At 38.4% G+C, this 13453-nt stretch overlaps 1 long non-coding RNA gene across 1 annotated transcript; it reads left to right on the plus strand.

The window, feature by feature from the left end:
* The first annotated feature begins 6621 nt into the window (after positions 1-6621).
* LOC148429640 (uncharacterized) lies at positions 6622-11272 on the plus strand. Its single transcript, XR_015867040.1, has 5 exons — positions 6622-6712; positions 9477-9511; positions 9792-9858; positions 10530-10606; positions 10857-11272. It is a non-coding gene; the product is annotated as an uncharacterized LOC148429640 (long non-coding RNA).
* The last annotated feature ends 2181 nt before the right edge of the window (positions 11273-13453 follow it).

Consider the following 13453-nt stretch of genomic DNA (forward strand, 5'->3'; position numbering starts at 1 on the left):
TATCCCAGTGTGTGTGTGCTGTTTTTGACAAACACACAAATCTGTCATCGACACTCAGGAAAAAAAAAAAAAAGACAGTGATTGCTTCTTCAAATGGTTCTTTGTCTCTTTGCGGATGATGGAAAAGTTTCTTCTGGTAAATACACCACACAGACAAAAAGTATCAACACACGCAATAATCATTTGATTAAACAATCAGGGGTTGGACAAGACACTTCATTCTGAGTGCTTCAAATTAGTGAAGAAAACTGTGGAAATCATAAACGGTGCTTCCCAAATTGTCACAACAGTTTCAGAAAGGCAGCTTTCTTTTTAAACATGAACATGCATGCTAGAGTTAATTTCTGACTGATTTCTAGCCACTGCGTCATTTATGCAATAACACTTAATTGAAGGGTCATATTTATATATATTATTTATATTATAGGTACACGTGTAATTCAGTGTACTATATATATATATATATATATATATATATATATATATATATATATATATATATATATATATATATATATATATATATATATATATGTGTGTGTGTGTGTGTGTGTGTGTATAGTTTTTTTTGTAAAGTTTTTGTAAAAATTTTGATTGGTGCTATTCATGAGCTCTTTCTAATTCAAAATGTTCATGCCATAAATCAATTAAAGGTCGGGACACTGTACCTCAGTGCGCAAAGCAAGTTTTCCAGTATTGTATGTACAACACTAACCCTCCATTACCCTCAGCCTCCTTAATCCTCATTCAAACCCTTAACCCTAACGTTTCCTCCTCTCTCATCTCCACTAACTGTTTCCCCTAATCCCTAAACTAATATAATCACCAAAGCATAGCAAGGCTTCAAGGCTAAAAATAAATGATTTGGCATTAGGATTTGTCTCGCAATTCTGATTTGGTACCTCATAAACAAAGAAAAACATTGAGTTGCAAAATGTTGAATCATAGAATTCTTTAAAAGATGATTAAACAGCCAAGATGTTCTCACAGACGATTTACTAAAATTGCCATTTTTTTGAAATTACTTAATTTGATTAAACTTAAATTGATTATACTATTATAGATCAGAAAGTGTTTATTGGTAAGTACAACATGAAAAAGAAATGAAAACTCTTGTTCATATGAAAATAAAACCAAATGTTCAGTGGTTTTCTTGTCAGATTTTTATTGTTTAATAAAACCCTTGCTTCAAATCCCTGAGATTAATCTGTGACAAGTTGCTCCGAAAGTAATTGAGTTGCCAAACTGTTCTGCAAAGAAACTAAGATATTTCAAGCCTGGAAGCTTCTCCTCATTCCCCAAAATCAAAACAAATCATCCGATTCCAATTCCCAATCCTACTGTAATTTATCACTTAATCCTATTCTATATTACCCAACCCTAAAGTTTTAACCCTAAATCTCATTACTTTAATTCATTTGTCATCTTAAAAATTGTCAACTTGAAAATGAGCTAAATCGTGAAATTGGGGTTTTATGCACTTGACAGAATGTTGGATTACTTTATACTAGCATTAAAGCAACTTGTGCAGAAACTCTACTGTAGCTATTTTTTTACACAACATTCCGAATGTTAAATTGACATTGAATTATCTAAAATCAGTACACATTATTCATGATTCAAGCTTCTAGAGTTTATTGTCATATTTATCATATTATTATACCACATAATGAAATTCGTATTCAGTTCACTATTTAGCCTCTGGCGGACAATCGATTATTGTTTTGGTCAACGCAAAAAAAAGTCTCTTTGTCTCATCTGTGTCAAGTGACAAATGGTGGCTGTATTGAAAGAAGACCGCCATAAAGAGAAGTATAATACCTTGCAAGGCCAACTGCAAGCAGACAATCTGGCAAAGGTGAAACAAGGACTTTTAGCACAGCGAAACACAATTGTCCGCCAAGCTTAGCTAAACCGGTCTTTCGTTTGAGCCAGCTTGTGGGTTGCTCAACTGATATCAAGCATCGGTAAACATTTCACTGACAGAGAATTAAAGAAGAAGAGTTGTGTCCTGAGAAAAAAGGTGTCTTTGAATGTCGTGAGTCTTTAGGCGCATTGAGGAAATCGGGGGGTAATGCATATGACCAATTGGAGGATATATTTGCCAAAATATGCCAAACCATGGAAGAATCGGACTTGGACCGGTCAAAGTTTGTTAGAGTCCTGACTGACGGAGCTCTGAATATGGTGGGCATGTCTCAGGGCCTAATCAGACTCTTAAACCGGAGATGAAAGAACAGGGTTCTTGTTGGCTCTGTTCTGCAAAATATTAAAGTGGGGCTCTGTTACGATGGTTGTGGCGTAGTACATAAACGTCATCGCAGCAAAGCGATTTGAAGATAGGCTTGTTGAAATGATTCTTGTCTGAACCCGAGTCTCCACACAGCGACGCGCTGTACTACACATAGGTCCGAAGGTTGTGCCGCCCCATAGTTTTGAGGCATTTTTACGAGAAGCCACCCAAATAATAACATTTCTTCATTCAAAAGACAAAACAGTCAGAGAGCTGATCAACTCAGAATGGAAATGGCAGCTCAAATTTTTAACAGACGTGACAGAAATGTTGAACATCCTTAACTTGCAGCTACAAGGCCAAGGAAAACTCATTTGCGATGTGTATTCCCACATAAAAGCATTTGAGGTGAAACTGGCGCTGCTTTTGGAAAAATTGAAAAAGAACTGAACTAAACTGAACAAAACAGATCTGAACTGAATTACATGTTAATGTAAAAGATAGCAGTCTTTCCAGAACCCCTTTGTTTCTGACATCTATGAAGTCCAGCCTTCTTATCAGAGTTGGCCGACACAGAACTTTATATCCTGTAAGACACATTGAAGCCCAACATTGACTTCTATGCTGCCCACCCAAACAACACATTCCGTAACATTAAAAAAGAATGAAGATGTCCACACTTTTTGGAAGCATGTAGTATATCTGTGAGCAAAAATTTTCACGCATGAAACGTTTGAAAACTCCAATGAGATGAAAACTGACAGATGAACATTTTCATCAGTGTTTGAGCCTGGCTGTGACCTGACATTGAACTTCTCACCCGCCAGATGCAGGCCCACAGTTCACACTGATGAACGTATATAAAAGGTAAGCTTACTTTTCTGGTTTGCAAGAAAATTAATGCTCCATGATCTTTCCTGCGAAAAAGTTAAAAAGGGTTATCTGGCTAATATTTATTTAATAAATAATGTGTTGTTTTTGTTTAGTTTTTTTCATTGATATTATTTATTTTCATTTTTTTCTGTCAAGGTTTTCGACAGGGTAATTAATATTTAGATATGTGAGGCTTTCTAGAAAACAATAAATGTTCACCTTTGGACACCTCTGCGATTGTCACGCTTTTTACAAAATGGCCCTTCATCTGAGAAGGGATAGGTTGTGTAGCCCTCACAGGAAAAAAATTGGGGACCGCCTGATCTAAATTATACTGTACTGTACCCCCACAAACACTTTTAGGCTGAACTGAAACCTCAGATCTCACGAAGGTTCGACTTGATGAATAGGCAATAGTATAATATAATAAAGTAATTATATATCTAATAATGATAATAATAAAATAATATAATAGAGAGGGTGAAACAAAGATGATGAATAGGTATACATTCTAAGTCTTGCAGAACACCTGAACAGAAGACTGATAATAAAGAACCAACTCTATTTTTTTGCTGCTATCCCAATACTTTTATGCGAGATAGTTATTAGTGTAAAAGTGCAACAGACTTAACATAAAATAATTCTACTTGAGTTGTGCTGTTCCATGTGTGTTAATGCATGCGTGCGTGTAGTAGCCCAGCATTGGGCTTCTGGGACCTTAAAGACATAAAGCAGAGATGAGGGCAAAAGGTTAATAAACACATACATGCACACTCACGCACATGCAGAAACATTAAAACACTCGCCAGACACACACATGCAAAAGGCTTTTCATTTTCCTGCCTTTTGTTTTCCATTAGAATGAATTAATTGCGGCAAGCTTGCATGTGAACATTTTGTGCGTTGGATTTCCAGTCATGTGGAGCATACTGTTGCTCTTTTTTAAACAGTACGGACAGTGACTATTAAAACAGAACCCGTGCTTATACTATTATGCCATGTGTTTTGACCGTTGGGTTAACACTGGTATCAGAATGGAGAGGGCCAGGTTTTTTTATGTTATTCAAAAGAGCAGAAACTTTGTTTCTCTATTTAATTGAAACAACACAGAAACTAGCTGTGTAAATGAAAAAAAAAAAGATCTCGAAAGATGCCTTTTACTCCCTACAGCGCAGCAAACTTATCTCCCAGGGAAAGCGAGGGAAATAAAAAGGAAGAGGCGCTGCAAACGTATGGGATGAGTTTGAGCTGTAGCTGATGTATAAAAGTGAAACGACGACTTTATGGTTTGCCAACAAGGCTTTAGTGTTTATTCTGCATGGAGCAAACATTTCAGGCTTCCAAGTAACACTCTAGGCTAGTTCTTGCTTGGCATATACACAATCGCTAACGCACAGCTCTCGAGGAGAGTGAATGTCAACAGGCTTGCGTTCGCCTTTAGTCTATCCTAAGTTACATTAACCACCATGTATGGAAATAATGACTCCAATTGCATGAAATCACATGCGCATACTGTATTTTCACTCTGGTGGCAATTTTAGTCATTTTTTTCTGGGTATGACAATCATACAATACTGTACCCCCCCCCCCCCCCCCCCCCACACACACACACACACACACACACACACTTTTTTTTTTCCTTTTTTTACTGTCATGTTGCATTCATACTGTGTCACATTGTCAGTGCCTCTACGTAGTGGCTTTTACGGAAAGTGCTAATGGCCATTTGATGTGGTTCTCATTTTCACAGTAGGTAGTGGAATCTTTTCCACTGCTTTTCGTATTTCATGTCATCAGTCAGTTCAAAAGACCCCGGAGCAAAACATGAGTAGCAAAATACAGGGGTTTAAAATGAAGCCTTTCGTCAACACATATTGTATTCTTCATCAGAAAAACTTCTGTACATATCATAAAACAACACTTAAGAATTATAAATTTTTGCCGATTACGTACTAAGAGGGTAGTGTTTTGAGTTATAGAAGACTACATCTCCCGTGAGGACCAGCGCATAGCGTCGCGCATATCGGCACAAAAGCCTTACCTCTGGTCGTCTGCATTTGGACCTGATTACATTTCTCCAGCGATGAAGTAATGAATCTACAAAGGTTGTTTCCAAACAATGCAGCTGTGGTGTATTTTAAGCTGTAATGCTACCTGTAGTTTTGTCATACAATGCATGATGGGTAACCCTGGCTCAGGCTTGCGTTGCATCACTTTTTGCTGACGGCTACATGCTATTCAAATAAAAAGTTAATACAACGTCGTAGTCCAGAGTGTCATTGTTATTTTAAGTAACAAAGAAAAGTGAAAGATATAGCAGCAGCTTTTCCCATGACAGCAGTAATTGCGTTCAGGCGATCAAATCAACCACCATTTGTTAGTGAATCGGTAAAACGGGATGTGACGTCAGCATGTGTGCAGTGTTATTGGGTGGCAGGGTCCTATGGCGTTATATTTGTGCCACAATTACGCACGCGCGGAAAAAAAAATTGAGCGGAGAAAATCAAACTGAGCGAGCGAAAACAGATTTTGAGAGCAAGAAAAAAACTATTGAGCGCGTAATGATAAGAGTTTGAGCGCGCGCCGATGGAGTTTGAACACAGAAAAAGAAATTGCTCGCTCAAAATTCCTCTTTGCTCGCTCGGGATAGCCCTCTCTCGCTCAACATCTCGCTCTCGCTCGCGATACTCCTCCCTCCCTCGCTCAACATCGCGTTTGCTCAACATCCAGCTCTCGCTCGCTCGAGTCGTCCTCTGCGCTCGCTCAGTTCTGTTCACGCGTTACGTTTGTGCCACAAAACCAGCCAATCAGAGCTTGTAAAAGCACTTTGATTGACACAGCTTAGTATCCAATGAGATTGCTTGTACGCTATCCGTTGACGCACTCTCGTTTGCCCTGTGTTCACCCGAAAAGGGCAAACGAGTGTGCGTCAACACGGACTTGGGCTGGAGAATTACTTTTAATATTATTATTATTACTGTATTGTATCATTTGACAGAAATACCTTGTTAGTTTTTGTACTTTAATAATATAAGCCCACCCCTCCCGCCTACGTCGATGTGACGCACTCTCGTTTGCTCGTTCCGGGTGAACACAACAAGCAATCTCATTGGATACAAAGCTGTCAATCAATGTGCTTTTACAAGCTCTGATTGGCTGGTTTTGTGGCACAAACGTAACGCGTGAACAGAACTGAGCGAGCGCAGAGGACGACTCGAGCGAGCGAGAGCTCGATGTTGAGCAAACGCGATGTTGAGCGAGGGAGGGAGGAGTATCGCGAGCGAGAGCGAGATGTTGAGCGGGAGAATGCTATTGCGAGCGAGCAAAAAGGAATTTTGAGCGAGCAATTTCTTTTTCTGTGTTCAAACTCCATCGGCGCGCGCTCAAACTCTTATCATTACGCGCTCAGTAGTTTTTTTCTTGCTCTCAAAATCTGTTTTCGCTCGCTCAGTTTGATTTTCTCCGCTCAATTTTTTTTCCGCGTGTGCGTAATTGTGGCACAAATATAACGCCATAGGGTCCGTGCCACCTTCCTTGAGGTTGCGTAGTGCCAGTACGAGCGATACAGACTGCTCGTGCCATGACAAAAGTACCATTCTACTAGTTGTAAGTCGATCATTCATCAGAAGTTATGAAAGTATTTTACGAAGTTCATTAGTGTTGCTTTAGAGGTATAGAATAAAAATGATGATTTAACCATATAAAGCTTAACAAACCACACCCATTAAAATTTATTAAAGACGTATTGCTTTTTTCATTTTTTTATTGAACAGATAACCTGAAGGAAATCAAAACTGGTTTCTCTGTCCTAAAACTGTTCATTGGAAGACAAATCAAAAGAATGACGTGTTTGTCTTCTTGGAGCAAATTTGTTCTTCCTCCAATTCTGCACTGATCACATGCTTTTCCTTGTAAAACAGATTGGGGGAAAAACAAAAAACAGATACAAGATGTTCTCTCCCGATCTGAAAATAAGATAAACAGCTGGCCTCCTTCCTACTAGTCATTACATTCATGTATCCTCTTCTACCAGCGGCCGGCTGCTCTTGAAAAAGGCTCTTGGGTGTCGTGTCTGATTGAGCCGGCATGACCGATAGGAGACATCACATCACATGCCTCTTCTCGGCAGATTAACAGGCAGCCCTACGATGGTGTTTATACCGACACTCTTGCGGGCTCTGGCTGAATGTTAGCAAGGGGAAAATTTAATCACTGGGTAAAGCAGGGGTGTCAAATATATGGCCTGCGGGCCATATATACTGTACATAATAGTGTGATGCCATGGCATGTGTTAAAGGCTTCACTCAGTCATTGTTCAGTAATTAAATAGAAAGAAACGGTTAACAAGTGCATTGTCCCGAGCTGCTGTCCGCTGCAACTAACCCTCAATAACAACCGACCGCATCACTAACAACCCTCCGCATCACTCCTCATACCTGACAACAACAAACACTACAATACACAAAAATGTTTCTTTTTACAAGCAATGCCCAGATGGGCACTGGGACTTACAAGTGGAAGTGACTAGTAACCACACGTGTGAAATAGCTTGCTGTTCGCTTCAGTGACAGAAAATGGAAAAATACAAAAGTGCTCTTGTTTGCATTAGCATCTTAGCTTTGTGTGCTCCTGCTCAACTCAAGTAGAATCCTTTGATCGAACTAAAAAGATTAGCAAAGGGCGATGGTCGCCATCCGGGCCATTACCAGACATTCAGATTTGGTCCGTGCTGTATTATAGATGTTTGGGGAAGGGAAAACCAGATCAAATATTTTTATCCTTCATAAAACGTCTGTGAGCTGTGTTTAGTCTGGAGCCTAAGGATCTGCTTGTCATGGGAGACCCTACAGGCAACTGAGCACCTAGGATTGCTGGGACACGCAACCCCTCATGCAGCAGCAATAGCAATTCGTTTTTACCTTCACAATCATATTGTCTATGGTTCACTTAAAGAAAATCTGACCCCTAAAAATGTTTTGTTTTTTTTTCTGATAGGAAAACTTTGGTTGGTTATGTGTGTGAAGGTCAAAAGCCTGATGTGCAGCATCGAGTCCTTGACTGTATATCGCCACGATTTTTGGGTTCATTCATTTTTGGCCATGTTGGTGGGGGTGGTGGACCATAATTAATTAATAAAGCTAATTATTCCAGAAGATTTTGGTCAAAGTTAAGAATTCTATGGTTGCTTTTGACATTTGTATTTTCAATCTAGTAGGAATGATCTAAGGACCCGTAGATGTGCTTCAAATATCAATTTTCTGTCAATCAAATTTTGTATGTGTGTGGTATGGGGCGGGCATGTCATTTTCAAAGCATATATTATATGCTCATGATGTGTGGAGCTTCCAACAACAATTCCCTGTAGCGAAAGGAAGAGCGAGCATGATATGCCACACCCTCTGGGTATGCATGTTTGCATTGTGTTTCTTACGCTTTTCTGTCAGATGCATGAAGTGGTTGACATCATTTAAACATGTGTTATGCTATGATGAAGACACATCACAGCTTGGGTTGAGCGTGTCGGCGATTGAAAACAATGCACTTTCATTAAAGGATCCTTTATGTAGCTGGAGTAAAAAATAAACATGATTGACAATGAGATGAAACAATGGATTGTGTAGGGGTGTCAAGGTGTGACACCACTCTGAATTTGACAACTCTCAGTGGTAAAGTCAAGTCTTCACACCTTTAATGTGATGCTGCCCACCTCCGGGAGGGGTTGAAACTAGAATGAGGAAGAGAAACACTTTTGTAGTCCTGAGACAAATTGTAAGGTTTCTGATTGGCATCGATATATACATATAGTATAACCAAATATACATATATCACAAGCACACCTTCAAGTTATACTAAAAATGAATATGATATGAAAAAATACAGAATACAGCTGTAACGTAATTGGTGGTCTTACCTTTGGCACTGGTGAGTGAATTTCTTATTTCTTATTAAATCCAAGTTTAAAAATTATAATTTTTTTGGCAACAACATTTCTAACAAGGAAGTGAAACGTAGCATTGACAGAGCCACACTATCAAGTAGCAGGTTTTATACAGCATGAATAGGCTATTAATCCAACGCACATGCCTACTTTGTATACAGCTAACATGTACTCACAGTTTTGGCCTCTCCATCGGGGTTTTGTGGGAGTTGCATCTGCTTTTATTCGTAATTTTATGGCAAAGGTTCACCATGCAGTTGTCAGTGAAATGCTGACGAACACAAACGCCTATTTGGTTTGCTGGTAGTGTGCTCCCGAATGCACATTTATATTAAATCAACATTTTCTATTGTAAACTTTTGTAAAAGATTAAATGACACATTGTTGTTTACTTGGCTGACCCGGTGTAAAATGTCTTCTCCCCAACAACAGGATGAAAACGAAAGTACGTGGGCAAGGCTCCTCTGGTAATGTGGACATGTGTGATATGGGGGCTGTACGATACACATAACATCTATTTTATATATATATATATATATATATATATATATATATATATATATATATATATATATATATATATATATATATATATATATATAAAAAACATGATTAAAAGTTTATGGTAGTGTCTCTTTAAGAAGATCGTCATTTATACAAATGTTCTTGACAGCTATCTACTCATTGATATGAAATTGCTTCTCAGAAGTTTGTTATCAACTGTTGTGTTTATTCCTTTATTTCCAGATTCAAAATCAAAATCTGGAATTCAGCAAGACTGCTATTACTCAGTGAGCTGTATAGGAAGTGGCTGGTACGTTGGGTGGAACTTTATGGGGAGAATAAAATCACAATTTCATTTGCATTTTTGATCTACTGGGGATGAATGAATATACCAGGAGCCATGGAGGCGGCCACAGTGTATGCCTGGGATGGGCCTGCAGACACAATCCTGCCTGGATGCCTGTAGCTGTGATAAATGGCCATGAGGACACACACACACACACACGCACACGCACACACACACACACACACACATTTTACAATGCATCCGTCAGTAGTAAGCCTCTTCCTCTGTTCTGTCACAAAGAGATGGGGCACAGAAAGCAGAACAGGGTGACTTTATAATCCCTGCTGTATTTATGCTCTTACTCGACTGACTTCTTCACATTGCCCTGCAGTCTTCACCCTTCCACCATTGCACATTTAACATTTTCAATTAACGCTGAAAGGCGATGCATTATGCAAAAATCACTATGCAAATACTTTGTAAATATTTAGTTTGTTTTTTATATTTCTATTTATGTTATCTTCATATTGCTGGTGACATCTGTCTGAGCTAACCGTTTTGTGCTTCCCTCCCACCTTTTTGTAGCACGAGCGCTAATTTACGTTATAACCCCCACCAGAAGTCCGCCATTAACAAGCCTAGTTCCGGTCTGCACCGGCGCACTCTCATCACAAACCCAATGGTTACATTTGCAGGCAGGATGTTGAGGTGCAAATGTCTCCTACATTTGAGGAAGTTTTCCAGTCCCCAAAGTAAAGAACATGACAAAAAGGTATTGTTACATTGTTTGAAAGCCATTGTCGTTGGTTTAAAAAATGCTAACTATGGTAAAACAATTTTACAAAATAGGTTCACCTATTCGGCTATCTTCATAACATCATGACGTGTGCTTGCAGTGGTATTAAAAGTATCCCTCAAAATATATATATATATATATATATATATATATATATATATATATATATATATATATATATATATATATATTTAATTAATTTGTTGTGTTTTCATGCATACGACAGCATTTGCATCCTGGACCACCGGCATCATTTGTTGGATCACCATTACTTCATGCTAGTCCAGCATGAAGCAGCAGGAGCATCAGCACACATCAGCATTCACCATGAGCAAAGACTCTTCGCTGGTCCATGATGATTTTTTTTTTTAATCGCTTCATTTGTTAGCTACAATGTGGTCAATAACTTTCTGTTGATCTTCTTATTTTTCTTTTTCCTCCTCTTCTTGATGAGCAGACTGGGCATGTTTCATGATTGATGAAGTATTACTGTGGCGCACCAGGTCCACTTTGTAATGATTGGATGTTACTCTCTTTGTAGCATTATTTTTAAACTACAAGTGACGCCAAACTTGTTATATTCAATTTTTTTTGTTTGTTTTTTTCTCCAGCTTTGCAGTGCTTTTTTTTTTTAAATATTAACATTCCATCAAAATTAGAACTGGAAAAGGTTTCTAATAATAAAGACAAGCTCATTGCTTTCTGTTTCTGCACATCATGAAGCCGTCACACTATCACAATCTTCATGGAAGCGTAAGACATATTTAGAGGCACTTCATCCATTTATGATATAATTTCCCGTCATATTGATTTTTCATCTGGCAGCATGTCTTCTCCGTTCCAATCCTTTGCTGAGGCGCACAAGACTTAAACAACTCGTAAACACAGATAAGGAGCCCAACTGCGTGTCTCCCTTTGACATATATATGGCCGTTTTTTTGTTGTTGTATTTTTTACAAGGTCTTTATGCAATCTTTGCCCTTTTACTCCTTTACTTTATTTCATCTCCCTGCACGCTCGCAAATTGGATGACAACATTTGCATATCGGCTTTGACAGGACAGGGTCAGGGGAGTTAATCACAGCAAAACTGTGTGTATGTGTGTGTATGAGGTGTTTAAAGCGGAACATAGTGCTGTCATAAACATGAGACAAGACACAAATGCTCCCCCACTGATCCCAGAACACCACACAAGGCATCAGGACTTTATTGTAGACATTCGGAGTGGTCGGAGGCAAAAGGCAGATTTACACAAATGGAGAGTAACGCGCTTGCAAGCACTTAAGTTTGGGCACGGCTGGTGGAAGGGGCACAGCCCTCCCTGGTTAACTTTCATAAAAAAGCCCTCCAGTCCATGGCCCACACTGTAAAACTCTTGCATTTACACTCCCCAACTCGACTCCCTACAGTATATCTCCAAGTTTGAGCTCTAAACACAGACGGATGCACACCCTAGTTATTTACAACCTCCTTCTCGAGATGTTTCCAAGATTTATCCGAGTTATGAAGCAATCGCAGGTTCAGCCAATATACAACAAATTGTCTTTTATTGTGTCCTTACGGGCACATATGACCATTTTGATTTGTGAGTGTGCATATAAGCTTTTCATGTGCTAGTTTCATGCCTTGGAATGTGAGAGAAAAAAAAGAAGTTGCATATCTCCAATAGTGTTCTGTTTCTCCCACAGGAAATAAAGGAAATGGAATGAATTCATCTGAGGGTCACCATCATAACACGTTTAATAACTGGGCATACAAGTTGAAAATAAGTTAACATGTAAAGCAAGATTTCAATACTTTTTACCCGCAATGGGAGCCTCTTCGTGTAAGGATTTAGTGTGGCAGTTTTGTACATTCTGCAGGTCACCTATTAATAATTAAAGTCAAATCCAGCAATATTGTGCTGAGCAACCTTCATTTTTGCTTTGTGCCATTACATTTGTGTGGTGCAAGCACTTAAAAGTCAAGGGTAATGGGTGTCAAACTCTTTTAAGTCCATATCGAAGCATTTAAACATGTCTTCTTAATGTTTCATGATTGTTCTTGTTTCTACTTAATTTTCCTGGATTGTTTGTTTCAAAATGTACCTTTACAGTTTGATAATCTAAGTTTTTTAACTAAATTTGACACAGCTGATTTTAGATGTACACAGCCGAAGTCTCATGAAATGTAGATGTTCTCCAATGTGAAAGACAGAAACAAACAAAAAAAATAATCATAGAAAAAAAATGGTTTTGGGGGGAAACCCCATGTTCAAAGAAAGAATGATTCCCCTAAAGGAATGTTTTGCCAGTGTTTTTCCACTGCATTACATGGCCTGGCCTGGCCCAAAAAACACGTTCCAATCTTCAGAGAGACCAGATCTGAACTATAGTCCTGTGTGAAACGTTTGGTTTTGCCACTAAGCTCCAAAAAATTCAAAAGTATTAAAGAAGCTACAAGTCATGTCATCGAAGCAGTTTTATTAAAAATGAACATGTGAGTATGAAACAAATATTGAAAGATAGTTCTCATTAAATTGGTGAGCTGAGCTTCTCTTGACTTCAACAAGACATGCAAATATATATATATATATATATATATATATATATATATATATATATATATATATATATATATATATATATATATATATATATATATATATATATATACTGTATACAGTATATACTTCAAACTTCATTGTAGCAGATCAAATCGCTGCAACTTCGGTTTTGCAGGTGCCTCCCGGTCTGCAGTTTGTTAGCTGTTAGCTGTCCCAGATGACAGCAGAAAACAAACTTTTTTTCTGGCCTGTCAAGTTAAGTTGTGAATGCGAGGCCC

The sequence above is a fragment of the Hippichthys cyanospilos genome, chromosome 1 (assembly GCF_059441005.1).
Source record: "Hippichthys cyanospilos isolate Australia breed blue-spotted pipefish chromosome 1, RoL_Hcya_1.0, whole genome shotgun sequence".
In the NCBI taxonomy this organism is placed as follows: domain Eukaryota; kingdom Metazoa; phylum Chordata; class Actinopteri; order Syngnathiformes; family Syngnathidae; genus Hippichthys; species Hippichthys cyanospilos.